The sequence below is a fragment of the Natrix helvetica genome, assembly GCF_964273705.1.
Source record: "Natrix helvetica genome assembly, chromosome: 1".
Taxonomy (NCBI): domain Eukaryota; kingdom Metazoa; phylum Chordata; class Lepidosauria; order Squamata; family Natricidae; genus Natrix; species Natrix helvetica.
In genome coordinates, this window is record NC_138548.1 from 355,191,198 (window position 1) to 355,205,677 (window position 14,480).

General features: G+C 46.1%; 2 protein-coding genes and 1 long non-coding RNA gene across 4 annotated transcripts in view; all 3 read left to right on the top strand.

Moving 5' to 3' along the window:
• LOC309384299 overlaps positions 1 to 14,480 on the top strand; it is a 291,422-nt gene that overhangs the window by 20,862 nt on the left and 256,080 nt on the right. The gene's annotated exons all lie outside the window — the stretch shown is intronic.
• Positions 2,021 to 14,480, top strand: part of LOC309384260 (uncharacterized protein) — a 58,453-nt gene continuing 45,993 nt past the window's right edge. Inside the window, exon 1 of the mRNA XM_081937531.1 lies at positions 2,021 to 2,066. The gene's annotated coding sequence lies outside the window, so the exon portion shown is untranslated. The remainder of the gene's footprint in view (positions 2,067 to 14,480) is intronic.
• The window catches only part of LOC309384257 (uncharacterized protein), a 268,736-nt gene continuing 264,747 nt past the window's right edge, over positions 10,492 to 14,480 (top strand). For both annotated transcript variants that reach the window (XR_014173988.1, XM_081937528.1), the window contains exon 1: positions 10,492 to 11,005. The gene's annotated coding sequence lies outside the window, so the exon portion shown is untranslated. The remainder of the gene's footprint in view (positions 11,006 to 14,480) is intronic.

Below are 14,480 nucleotides of genomic sequence, written 5' to 3' on the forward strand. Positions count from 1 at the left end.
ACTATATATAGGTCTAAGAATAAACATGAGTATGAATCAAATGGGTACGAATAAATGGGGACAGTAGATCAGGTCCAATAGGCACAATGGTGTGCTTACAGAAGCCTTAGGAATGGAGTGAGGTCAATAGTAGGCAGTTTAAGGTTAAAGTTATGGGGATTTCAAGATGTAACAAATTTGCAACAAATAAGAGGCATCTTGGTGCTGCTACCACCAGGGTAACAAGCAGCACCTCCAAGAAGACAAGATCACAGCAGGTGTTGTTCATGAACCTAAGAACCCAGGACTCAAAACCACAATGCTTTTTCTTCTTGAGATACAACCTCTGTCCATATTTTTTTACCATGTATTTTTAGAAGCTTCAGCAACTTACTGGTGCCCCTCAGAAACTCTGCTTATGACTCACAGATATTTTGTGCAAAGGAGATGCTGGCTAGGAAATTCTGGTTTCAAAATCCAGAAGACATTCAGGATGCAGAAGGATGAAACTGAACTTTTCGTTTCTCTAAGACACATTAGAATTAACATGAGGGAAATAGCAGAATATATAAAAAACAACCCTCTGTAAAATAAAAAGATAAATAGACATTGAGGAAGGGGGGGAATTTCTTCTACCATATATAGGCAATCATGCCATCTTTTTAGGCTCCATTTTCTAGGCCCTGCTGCATATGTTTCTCTGTGTGACACAGTGACGTGGAAGACTCTGTCCGGAAAACTCTCTGTCCGGCAGCCGGCCCACCATAGAGAGCACTCCTAGAGCGGCCGATGCTGGAAGTTTTGGAGTTTGGATGTTATGCACGGAGCGGAGCGGGGCAGCGGCGGCGGCGCGGGGCGGTGGCGGCAGCGGGCGGCGGCGGCGTGGGGCGGCAGCGGGCGGCGGCAGCAGGCACTCCCCAACCTAGCGGTATACCGAAGGCGGCAAGCAACGTGAGCGCTCCCCCCACCCCCGGCTCCTGTAACTTGCCGCTTTCAGGATAACGCTAGGTCAGTGAGCGCGGGACAGGTTGTATTTTCGGGGAAACACGGTACCTAGGCATTTTTTACATCGGGCGAGCCCGGGATCCTTGCAAGGGGAATGGGACTACGTGTGCAGGCGGCTCCTCAGCGCACAGCCTCAGATTAGCAGAGCCGCGATCCCCTTCCCCTGCACACATGGTCCCATTCCCCTCCTTCCTGAGGCAAGATGAAGGGGACCGCGGCTGCGCTGATTGAGGCTGGAGCTGAAGAAACTTCTCCGTTTGGGCTGCACCCCTGCGATCGGAGCAACCACGTGGTTTGATGACGTCACCAGCCTCACCAGTCATAAACGTCACCGCACGTCACTGGTGTGACCTAATGGGAGACTTCAGTGCAAGCAAATTTACAGAATTTACACCTGGCATTCAGCAGATAAAAAATTTCCTCCTCCAAGAATGAAGCTTGGTGGTTGATGCTCTTGGATGCAGCCCTGGCCAGCAGGAGTGAGGCTCCTTCCCCTGGAGTGTTTGGCCTGATGCTGCTGCCATGCCCTAAAATCCTGGGAGCCTCAAGAGTCATAAAGTTTTAGCATGTAGAGAGGTTTTGATCTCCACTGAGAATCACCCCTAAGAAAGCTGATTATGTAATTCTGTAAAACCTTCATGAACGTTTAGGGCTGGGCACATAGCTAATCTTCACAAGGTTAAGTAACATCACATTTCACTAGGCTCAGCTGCAAGTCGGTTGCTAGAAATTAAAAACTACTTGATAGCATTTAATAGTTTAAAACATGTTGCAAACGCCTCAGGTAGAAACTGGAGAAAGATATTTTTTATGCCTTCTATCTGGAGATGGAGCTTAAACAGGCAACACCTGTGCCTAGAAAGCGGATAATGCCTGTGGTTGAGCTTAAAGGAGTTAAAACCATCGAGTACTGTGTTGCCATAAAGGCTGGAAAGCGACGAGAAGAGTAGAAGAAAGAAAATCCAGTTGCCTTTTGCCCCGTTGGGACAGCTGAACTTCCTGTTCCGGATGACTCGTAGGAGGAAGGAGGTGTGCAAGAGCGGCTCTTCTGCTCTTCCCAGGGTCGAAGCAGCAGCTGGAAGGTGAGCGGAGGGCAGGTGGGAGGAGAGTCCTGGAAGCAGAGAAGCAACTGGGCTGAAGCATCTCAGCTGCTGCTGCTGCAGGTTCCTTCCCTCCCCGAATTTAAGCCCACTGGTGCTGCAGGCTGTGAAACTGGTGGCTGCAATTTTCCTCCTGGTGGGAAGATTGGAAAAGTCTCTTCCAAGTGAAGGTGGATTCTTTGGGAATGGCTTCCCTCCAGAGGTTGTGGGTGCTCCCATCACTGGAGGGTTTGTGACAGAGCTGGGAGGGACCTTGCAGGTCCTCTATACAGACGCCCTGATCAAGCAGGAGACCCAATATCATTTCAGACAAATGGCTGCCCTGTCTCTGATTAAAAGCCACCAGGGATGGAGCTCCCACAACCTCTGAAGGGAAACTCTTCCACTGGTTCACTGTTCTCAGTGTCAGGAAATTTCTCCTTAGTTTGAAGTTGCTTCTCCCCTTGATTAGTTTCCATCCAGTTCCTTGTCCTGCCTTCAGGGGCTTTGGAGAATAGGTTGACACCCCTCCCTCTTTTGTGGCAACTCCTCAAGTATTGGAAGATGGCTATCATGTCTCCTCTAGTCCTTCCTTTCACTAAACTAGACATACCCAATTCCTGCAACCCTTCTTTATATTTTAGCCTCCAGCCCCCTAATCCTCTTTGTTGCTCTTTTTCTGCATTCTTTCCAGAGTCTCAACATCTTTTTTATGATAGGGTGACCAAACTGTGTGCAATTATCTAAGTGTGGTCTTACTCTTTATAAAGTGGTACTATTACTTCACATGATCTTGATTCTATCTCTCTGTTAATGCAGCCTGAGATTGGTGCGCTGCCACCCGGAAATGCTATTAATGCGATCTCTGCCACCTGGAACCGCCTGAGAAGGGGCAGGTAAAGTGGGTGCTGCAGAGATCGTGTTACCAGCGTTTTGGATGAATCGATCTCAGGAACCAAAGCCTTTGAATCAAGCTTGATTGTACCCCATTTCAGGTTTTTAACTTCCCAATCTAGCGTTCTGAGAAAAGCTTTCATAAAAAGGAGATCGTTCCCATCGCTGCCACCACCTAAGCCCTCCCGGGAGCCCTGAAAGCGAAACCTCTCTCCTTTCCAGCCATGACAATCTCTGCAGCACCCGCTTTGCGTGCCCCTTTTTCAGATGACCCAGGTGGCTACATTTGGAGTATAAGACGCACCCAGATTTTCATCCTCTTTTTTGGAGTAAAAAAGTACGTCTTGTACTCCGAAAAATACGGTAATGAATTAAGTAGCTCTGCTGTGTGTCTACTGCCTGTCACTTCCTTGCCATCATCTCCCATTAGTGGACTGACTGTTTCACTAACCTTTTTCTTGTTTTATACATGTTTTTAAATGATTTTTGATATTTGTTGCAAGTTTTAGTTCATTCTCACCATGACCTTGATTTCATCTTTGCAGATTTGGGCTATATGCTGCTATTCTGCCTTAGTTATGTGTCCCTCTTTCCATTTTTTATTCGGATCCCTTTTTTCATTCAGTTTATCAGTGAGATTTTTGTGCAACCATGCTGGTTTCTTCTTGGATATCTTGTTTTCCCTTTTTAGTGATATTGTGTTGGCATGGGCTTCTATGATCATACTAGTTGGTTGGATGCCTGTGCTTCGCTAAGGAACTGGAACAGCAATAGGTAGCATTCTTCACCATCACGCTCCATTATCCTGTAGCTGTAAAAGGCAGCAGCAAAGTTTCTTGAGAGGAACTTTGGTGTTTGGTTCACACTGAGTTCTATTGATGTAATAGCCATCTTCTCCATGGCAGAACATCAGAGGGTACTGGAGAGCTTCAAAGGGATGGTGCATCTCACTGATTCATAATAACCTGTTTTCTCTGCTGTGGAGAACGATATCTCTTTTCTCAAAATCCTGGCCGACAATGAGAACAGACACTTCTCTAGTCATAGGGGCATTGAAATGACCTCGGTGCCCTCCAGACGGCTTCCTATCAGCATTAACCACTCCTTGGAAGTCCTTGGAAGTATGGCTGAAGGGGAGAGAGGTGCACCACCACTGTAGCACATCCCGGGACCCTCAACCTGCCATTCCGAAACACAACACAGTCGCCTGCGCAAGGCGGCAAACCCACATGGCTTGTGGCTTGGCTAGGACCATTGTGAGCATAATGTCAGCGTTCCAAATATCATGCAGAATTAAATCAGAATCAAAGGCAAAACTTTCCTTAAAGTTCCAATTTAATAAGACAGACATGTTGGCATTGTGCTATGAAATCCCAAATCTGATCTTCTTCCTGGAATTCCACCCAGTTGAAAGTTCATGATCTTATACCCACACCCATAATCCATCACATGTTCCAATCATCATCTTCCACGCTGGCATCTACACCCCTCTGCTTCCGGTCAGGTGTCGAGGTGCGGAGACAAAAGATGACCTTGAGCTTCTAGAAAAGAATGACAACAATACATTCCACAATTCTACTCCTTTCTATTCCCCCCTCCCAACTACTACACTAATGAAACAGCATAGGAAAATATTAGAAAGTGTGGCAGGCCAAAGATCCTAAAAGAAACATAATGTCAGCGTTCCAAATTCCATGCAAAAGTAAATCAGAGTCCAGAACAGAATCATCCTTAAAGTTCCAATTTAATAATACAGGCATGTTGGCACTGTGCTATGAAATTCCAACTCTGATTTACATCCTGAGAGTTCACCCAGTTGAAAGCTCATGATCTATCACCACACCCATAAATCAATCACATGCCCCAATCCATTTCTTCCACACTGGCATCTCCATCCAGTTTCTTCCGGTCACATATCGAGGTGCGGAGACAAAAGATAACCTTGATCTTCTAGAAAGAATGACAACAAAACATTCCACAATTCTACTCCTTTCTATACCCCCCTCCCAACTACCACACTAATGAAACAGCATAAGAATTTTTAAGAAAGTGTGGCAGGCCAAAGATTCTTAAAGGAACCTCTGCAGGCCTGACAGGCGGCCTCTCTTCAAAAAAAACCACTTTGTCTGCAAAAGAAGTAAAAGTAGAAATTACTATACACATTTAACCACCTCTGCCTCCCCCAGGGGGACCCTTTGGCTTATCAGGGAACGTCTCATGGAATTGTTTCACTAATTTATCCGCTTTCAGATCCCAACTTTTTACCCACGTAGCTTCAGACAAAGGGTACCCCTTCCAATGCACTAAATATTGTAAGCGAACTCTATACAGCCTGGAATCTAAATTTTTTTTTCACCTCATAATGTGTTTCTCCTTCTACCACTACAGGAGGAGGTGAAGCTTGGGTGGATGGCCTTATGCTAGACCCCATTACTGGCTTCAATAAGCTACAATGGAATACCGGGTAAATTTTCCCTAGGAGTCTGGGTAGGCTGAGTCGAACTGTAACTGGGTTAATTATCTTTTCTATTGGGAAAGGACCTAGAAATTTTGGACCTAATTTCTTACTAGGCATCCTTAATCTTATGTATTTAGTAGACACAAAAACTTTGTCCCCCACTCGAAAGGGGGGTTGTATGGAGCGATGTTTATCAGCTTGCTCCTTGTAGGCTTCTGCCGCATCTGCTAGGGCCTTTTTCGTATTTTCCCATCCCTTCTTTAGTGCCTCCAGCCATTCATTCAGAGACATGGAGGAGGTTCTTTAGGTAGTTCAGGCATGGGAACAAATTCCATGCCACTGGTAATCTGGAAAGGAGTAAAGAAATTTTAAGAAAGTGTGGCAGGCCAAAGATTCTTAAAGGAACCTCTTCAGGCCTGACACATAACTACAGGCCTGACACATGCATGGTCAGTGGGTGGAGTCACAGGAAGATTTAAACGGTGGAGGGGAGCACTGGGCTTCAGCTTTGACTTCATCTCACTATATCTTATCACTGGGTGTTTCTCAGATCATGCCTAAGCGTGGAAGATAAAACAATACACACTGAGAATTGTGTACCATGTTTTCCCGAAAATAAGACAGGGTCTTATTTTCTTTTTACCCCAAAAATATTGATTGGGTCTGATTATTGGGGGGGGGGGGGGGCTTGTTGTTTTGGGGTTGCTGGGTGGCTGCTCTCTTGTGAGTGGGTGCCTGAAGAGCCAGGCACAGCCTCAGGGGCAAATGGTTATGTTGCGCTGTCGTAGCAGCGCAACATACCAGTCATGAGGTGACCATGCTCACAAGCAGCCACCCGGCAACCCCCCTTTCTGGCCGGGCAGAGCGCCACTCATGGGCCCAGTGATATCCCAGAGGCGCTAAGCTGCATGGTCCTCTGCCCTCCCCCCAGCTCCCGTGGCTTGACGCATTTGGGATACCCTTAGGTCAGTGCATGGCGCTCTGCTCCACTGGAAAGGGAGGTTGCACGAGCGCCTGTTCTGTCCCCAGCTGGTGTGCCTCCCCACCTCACCGTGCCCTGGCCCAGCTCTCCCTGCAGGGCCAGTGTGCTGCCGCCACGGCGGTACTCTGAGCATAACCTATTCTCCGTCTTCCAAACTCCAGAGATCCGCAGCCAAGTCTTTCGGCAGCGGCCACTCTGGGAGTACGCTCTATGGTTGTGGCCTGGCTGAGGCAGAGCGTACTCCCAGAGTGTACAACCACAGAGTGTATTCCCAGAAGGGCAACTTCCAGAAGACTCAGCATCCTACCTCCGTGCTTTGGAAGCCGCAGAAAAAGCCATGCGGCGTTGGCAGGCAGTGGCGGCAGTGGAGATGCCCTGGCTCTGCAGGGAGAGTTAGGCAAGGGCTGGGAGGTGCGCGAGCGGGGAGCGGAAAAGCCACTTGCGCAACCCTCCTCTCCAGCCATGCAGAGCCTCATTCCGAAGGCACCAAGCCGGAGGGCGGCAAACAGGCGATAACCCTAGTTCAGTGAATGGCGCTGTGCCTGGCTGGAAAGGGGGGTTGCCGGGCGGCTGCTCCTGAGCATGGTCACCACATGGCTGCTGTGTAGTTCTGCTGCGACAGTGCAACACAGCCGTTCGACCCGGTTCTTCGGGAGCCTGCTCGCAAGACAGCAACTGCCCGGCAATCCCTCTCTCCAGTTGGGCGCAGCATCGCTCACGGACCTAGCGGTATCCCGAAGGCGCCAAGCAATGCAAGCCTTTGCCCCTCCCATTCCTGTGTCTTGGCGCCTTCGGGATACTGCTAGGTCAATGAGTGGCACTCGGCCTGGCTGGAGGGGTGGTGGTGTCCAGGGGGCTTATTTTCGGGGGAGGGCTTACATTTTTGCCCACCTGAAAAATGTGGCATGGCCTTATTATCAGGACATGTTGTATTTTCGGGGAAACACGGTAGTTTATTGTTTATTTCTGAGGTTCAAATTTAAAACCAGAGAAATACTTATTAGTCCAAGGCATTGATCACATTTGTGACTGATTAGCATTGGGGGCTATTACTTTCTTACAGCCTTTCTACTGACTTGGGGATGAGTTTGACGATACTTGTGTGCAGCTTTCATTACTTGTGTTTTCCTAATTTGCATCTGTAAATCTTTTTCTGCATTTTTGCCTCTTTTCCCTTTAACTGGTGTTACACTAGAAGGAACAGATTCATCTGAATTGGGGAGTAAATAAGGGGGGGGGGAATCTGCCTCTGCCTACCAGCATCCATTAGTATTCAACTGGCTAGCGTCCTGTCAGTGTGTGAGAGAGTTGAGGTGTGTTTGGAAACTCAAACAGTATTTGCTGTGTGAGCAAGAAGGAGACAGGAAGGAGCCTGGACGTGGCTTAGCTCAACTGTTCTCTAGTAAAGCTGCTTGCTCCTGTGAAAGTGAAACTCCACTTTTGAGGTGGGGAGGGGGAGTAGAACTCCTTAGCATCAGAGGGCTAGTTTGAAAGTGAAACAGTATTTGCTGTGTGAGCAAGGAGACAGGAAGGAGCCTGGCTATTGGTTAGCTGAACTGTTCTGTAGTATAGCTGCTTCATGCTGTGAAAGTAAAATCAAAACTGAATCTCCTCTCCTCTGCTTGTGTTTTGCTTTTGGAACAGATTTCTTTTCTGATTAAGAGAGGGAGAAGAACTCGTTAGCATGATAGCATGTTAATAATAATATAGGAAATACTAATGCTCTGATGGTCATTTCGAAAAATCTCTTTCTTAGTGAGCACCTAGAAGCCAAGAGGAACATATGTGGAAAATGTAGGTTTGTAGGCTTTAAGGTTCTGGAGATTTTGTGATAATGCATGAGTGGCATTTTGCTTTTATATATATAGATAGATTTCCCGGTATTTCCCACACTCCTTGCGTTGTTTTCTCCTAAGGTTTTTTATCCATGAAATTTTTGCTTAGGCTCTGAATTTATTAAAATCAGCTCTTCTAAAGTTTTGTTGGATTATATTCTATTGCTCGTGTTTACATTATATTGAATTCCAGTAAGACGTCACTATCCCAAGGTTCCAACAACTTCAACTCCTTCTATCGCTTCTCTATTAGTAAGAATTAGGTTGAGTATAGTTTTTCCTCTAGTTCCCTCCTCTAACTTTTGAATGACAAAGTTGTCAGCTAAGTTGGTTACGAATCTATTCAATCTCCTACTTGCTGTACACTTTGTCTCCCAGTTGATATCAGGGTAGTTAAAGTCTCCCATTATATCTTGAGGTTGCCCTCTTAATATAGTTTGTAATCCACACATATTGAAAATGACAGATGAATAAAAAAATTATTTTCATGTCTTGCCAATAAGTATGGTATTTCCTGTCCCATCCATGTATTAACCAGGTTCAATTGTGCTTAATCCATCTTTGGTTGCACAGGTAGTCCTCACTTACCACTTCTTCCCTGAGCCTTCAAAGTTACTATGGCACAGTAGAAGCATACGTGCACAATTTGTGTTAATCCCAGCACTTGTTCCGTGACCCCCATGTCAGCAGTGACTGTGGTTTTGAAGGTGCAGGAAAAGGAGTTGCACCAATTCGGGTTCTGCCAAGAGTTGCACATTTATGATGGCAACGGCATCTCACACTCATGATCTCCATTTCTGACCTTCCCAGCTAGCTTCAGACAAGCAAAATCAGTGGATATACTGGCAGGAAATTGCAAGTCACGGTCATATGAAATTGCCTTTAACAACCCACAGTCATTAGCTTAAAAACTACAGAGGAACAGATGTAAATTGGCACTGTCATGTGACATGATGCTTAATTATTGAGCTGCTTAGTGACACAAATATCAATTCCGATTGTGGCAGGTTAAGTGAGGACTACTTGAACAAGGAGGTCACCAGAGAGGTTGTAGACAGTATTTTTTGCCCTGATTTGCAGCTGAGGACTTTCATGAGCAAAAGTGGTGTATACTTTTCTTCTTTTTTCACCACATCTCTAACCATTTTATAAACTATTAAAGTTACATTTTTCTTTGAATCTTACAGATGAACAGGATGGCAATCAGAGCACTCTGGACAACTGTAAATAATCATCAGTGTTGAAAAGGGAAGAAAATCAAGCCAAAAATGAAAATATTTTCCATTTCCTGCAGAAAACCATACAAATTTGCTCCTCCTCCAGCAGCTGTTTGACAAAAGAGAGAAAATTAAGAAAGAATAAGCAGGTTATGCAGAAATCAAGGATAAATTAAATGAGAGGGGAAGGGATATTATTTATAATTCAGCAAAAGAGGGGAATATCTGTAAATCTGTTCGGAGGAAAAGATCAATAGTAAAGCCACGTAGAAGAGACAGTAATGCAGGCCTCTCCCTGTGAGGAAGAAGACGGCTTGAATGAAAGCACCCTTAAACAAGGCATTGTCCATATTTTTTACCTCCTCAAGAATATCAGTGGTACAAAAGCTTCATAAATTTGCCTATTGTGGGAAAAGCACAGATTGCAAATCACAGCTGATGATGCACAAGAGAAAAAGGAAAGCCATACAAATTACCTGAATGTGGCAAAAACTATGGTCACAAAAGCTCCCTTGTTGTTCATGAAAGCACCTCCACAAAAGAGGGAAGCCACAAAAGTGCTCCCAATGTGGTAAATGCTTTAGTGAGCATGGCAACATGGTGCTACATCAGATAACTCACAGGAGGGAGAAAACATATGACTGTGCAGAGTGTGTGAAAGATTCATTAGAAATTCCCAAGCCTTGAGACACTAAATGATGCACACAAAGGAATAAAACCATTTGAACATCCTTTCTGTGGGAAAAGTTTCAGTGAATTCCTTCCTGGTGAAGCACCTGAGGGCTCCCACAAAAGTGAAACTCTTTGACTGTCCTGATTGTGGGAAAAAATTTAGTCCCAATTTAGGTCTGGTGATGCATCAGTAGATTAACTCCAGGGAGAAATGGTATAAGTGTCTCGATTGTGGGGAAAACGTCATTAGAAATTCCCATCTCAAGAGACACCAGAGAACTCACACAGAAGAAAAACCCTTTTGAATGTCTTGATTGTGGGAAAGTCACTTCCAGCCTGGTGATACACCGGAAGACTCACATAGGAGAAAAACCTGTTCAATGTCCTGACTGTGGGAGAAGTTTCAGTCATAATTTCTGCCTGGTAATACATCAGAGGATTCACTCCATGGAGAAATCTTATAAGTGTTGAAATTGTGGGGAATGTTTCATTAGACATTCCCACCTCCTGAGACACAACATCACTCACAGAGGAGAGAAACCCTTTGAATGTCCTGACTATGGGAAAAATTTTAGTCACAATTTCAGTCTCGTGATGCATTAGTAGATAAACTCCAGGGAGAAACGGTATAAGTGTCTAGATTGTGGGGAAAACGTCATTAGAAATTTCCATCTCATGAGACACCAGAGAACTCACACAGAAGAAAAACCCTTTGAATGTCCTGATTATGGGAAAGTCACAATTCCAGCCTGGTGATACACCAGAAGACTCACATGCGTTGAATGTCCTGATAGTTGGAAAACTTTCAGTTATGATTCCATCTTAGTGATACACCAGAGGAATCGTAATTGAGAAAAACCCATTCAATGTGATGACTGGGAGAAGTTTGAATTGTAATTCCCACCTGGTAATACATCAGAGGATTCACTCCATGGAGAAACCTTGTAAGTGTAGAGATTGTGGGAAAAGTTTCATTAGAAATTCCCACCTCTTGAAACATAAGACCACGCACACAGGAGAGAAACCCTTTGAATGTCCTCACTGTGGGAAAAGCTTTAGTGATAATTCCAGCCTGGTGAAACACCAGAAGACTCACATAAGAGAGAAACACTTTGAATGTTCTGATTGTGGGAAATGTTTTAGTCGGAGTTCCATCCTGGTGACACACCAGAGGACTCACACAGGAGAGAAACCCTTTGAATGTCCTATCTGTGGGAAAAGCTTTAGTTATAATTCCAATCTGGTGACACACCAGATGATTCACACAGGAGAGAAACCCTTTGTATGTCCTGATTGTGGGAAATGTTTTAGTCGGAGTTCCAGCCTGGTGACACACCAGATGACTCACACAGGAGAGAAACCCTGTGAATGTCCTATTTGTGGAAAAAGTTTTAGTGAGAATTCCAGCCTAGTGAAACACCAGCGGACTCACACAGGAGACAAACCCTTTGACTGTCCTGATTGTGGGAGAGGTTTCAGTCAGAATTCCCAGCTGGTGAGACACCAGATGACTCACACAGGAGAGAAACCCTTTGAATGTCCTGATTGTGCGAAATGTTTTAGTCGGAGTTCCAGCCTGGTGAGACACCAGAGGACTCACACAGGAGAGAAACCCTTTGAATGTCCTATCTGTGGGAAAGATTTTAATCTGAGTTCCAGCCTGGTGACACACCAGAGGACCCACACAGGAGAGAAACCATTTGAATGTCCTTATTGTGGGAAATCTTTTAGTCTGAGTTCCACTCTGGTGACACACCAGAGGACTCACACAGGAGAGAAACCCTTTGAATGTCCTTATTGTAGGAAAGGTTTCAGTCAGAATTCCAGGTTGGTTAGTCACCAAAGGATTCACACAGGAGAAAGGCCCTTTGAATGTCCTGATTGCAGGAAATGTTTTAGTCGAAGTACCAGCCTGGTGACACACCAGAGGACTCACACAGGAGAGAAACCCTTTGAATGTCCTCATTGTGGGAAATGTTTTAGTCGGAGTTCCAGCCTGGTGACACACCAGAGGACTCACACAGGAGAGAAACCCTTTGAATGTCCTATCTGTGGGAAAAGCTTTAGTGATAATTCTAATCTGGTGAGACACAAGAGGACTCACACAGGAGAGAAACCCTTTGAATGTCCTCATTGTGGGAAATGTTTTAGTCGGAGTTCCAGCCTGGTGACACACCAGAGGACTCACACAGGAGAGAAACCCTTTGAATGTCCTATCTGTGGGAAAAGCTTTAGTGATAATTCTAATCTGGTGAGACACAAGAGGACTCACACAGGAGAGAAACCTTTTGAATGTCCAATCTGTAGGAAAAGTTTCAGTCAGAATTCCAGCCTGGTGAGACACCAGAGGATTCACACAGGAGTGAAAAACCTTGAATGTCTTGATTGTGGGAAAAGTTTTAGTCTTAGTTCCACCCTGGTAAAACACCAGAGGACTCACACCGTGGAGAAATCTTTGAAATCTTTGTCTGCGGAGATTACTTCAAGCATGAATCATCCCTTATTGCACACAAGGTAATCCATATGATGAAAGGTAGATGAGTTTAGAGAATGCTTGAATTTCATTTGTGATCTCCTATTGAAAGTGTGAGAAATTGATTTTTTGAATTTTGGCCTGATTCATTTTGCTCAAACATTTCTCAGGATTAAATTTGTAAGTGGAGTGAAAAGGAAATTGGAAATTGAAACTACTAGTTTCTGGTTATAAACAGAACCTCCTGGATATTTCCTTTTCCGGAATTAGTGGAATTCCTCAAAAAGGAATTGTGGGTGGAGCTTTTGTCTGTTGATTATGGAATTCTCACATGTGGAGTTTCAGTCTTCTACCTTGGTTTCACCCAGATTTTGAGCCCCAGAATTCCACAGCACGCGTAAAAGTAATCCTCAAGATATAACTATTATGGGCCTTGAACTACGGTTACATGTTCCAATGGCTTTTAAGTGAAATTGCTTTCCTTAACTACCCAAATCCTCCTGCTCTCCCTGATGCAGCCATTAATCAAAAGTGCGAGTCGCTAGGCAGAACACTGTCTACTCAGAGCTGGGGAAAAGTCTTATTGCAGCAGCCATAATGCGAGGAGCTGCTCTTATGGTACACGCCCTTCAATTGTCAGCGGCTGCGCCGCTTTCTCCAGGAAAGCAGCCTCATCCTGAGCGCTTCCTTTCGCAGCCCCTTCACAGGTCACGCCCTTGTGTTGTCCCCTGCCAATCACCACCCCCCTGCCTCACCCACCTCCAGGGCTTTCGTCAGAGTGGCCAGGCCCATCATGCCAGTGGTGCTGAACATGCTGATTTTTTTCCAGACTCTGGTGGCTGAGTCTCCAGTCACGGGGCTTCCCTTCATGCCATTGCCATTGCCTCCTTGCCGCTCCAGACCAGGGCAAAGCAAGTCCTTCTTCCTGGAGCTCCACCGACAAGCAATCGAAGCTTGTCTCCTCCACTGGTGCGTCTGCTTCCCCTTCCCCCGGTTCTCAGAAAAGCTGCTTGTTGGGCCTGGGCACCGAAGAGAAGCGCTGGGTGGCCATTTTGAAAGGGGCGGGAGCTTTTTATGCGGTGGGCAACCCACGAGCTACAGTCTGAGCTTCCTCGGTCGGGGCACCTCCCTGGGAATTGCTGCACGGCCTGGGTGTTTGGAAAAACAGGACACCGTGCAAAGGGGAAGGGAAGAGGAGGAGCGGCCATACCCAGAGCCATATGGCAGATAAAAGCTGCAAGGCTCTGCCATAGTCTTTTCAGGTGAGACGTCCCCGCCAAGCTCTCTCGCCCCTGCCCAAACTGGCCCAGAAGTGGCGTGTGATCCCCATGCGCTCCCCTCGCAGGCCATACCGGCTTCAGGAAACACCCCAGAAGGTTGCCAAGGGTGCCATGGTGTCCCACAAGCTCCCCTACTACATGTCAGTAAACCCACCTCCAGTATCACCCATCTGCCAGCTCTCCCACCCCCACCCACCCTGCAGCCCGTGCCCTTCGTCCTTACCTTTGTGAACAGCAATGAACAGAAGTACACAGCTGAGCAGCTAGATTCTGCAAGGTATATATAAGGCTAACGGCTGGAGGAGGGATGGTAAGGCTGGGGTGAAAAGCCAGCCATACAAGGAGTGGCTGTAAGTCGAGGGGCAGGGCTTAATCCTACCACTGTGCAGGCTTGATACATCATGTTGGCAGGCCATATCCAGCCCGCAAGCTGCAGTTTGAGGACTCCTGACATGAAGTTGGTTCCCCTGGTTGGTTTTTGTTCTGTGGCACTAAGGCCCAATAGTCTCCCAATTCCATGGAGAGGGGGCATGCCCCCTTAGTCAAGGACAGGACATGACCTTAACCCAGGGGCCCTGAAACTTTTTAAATGGGGCCAATTTATGG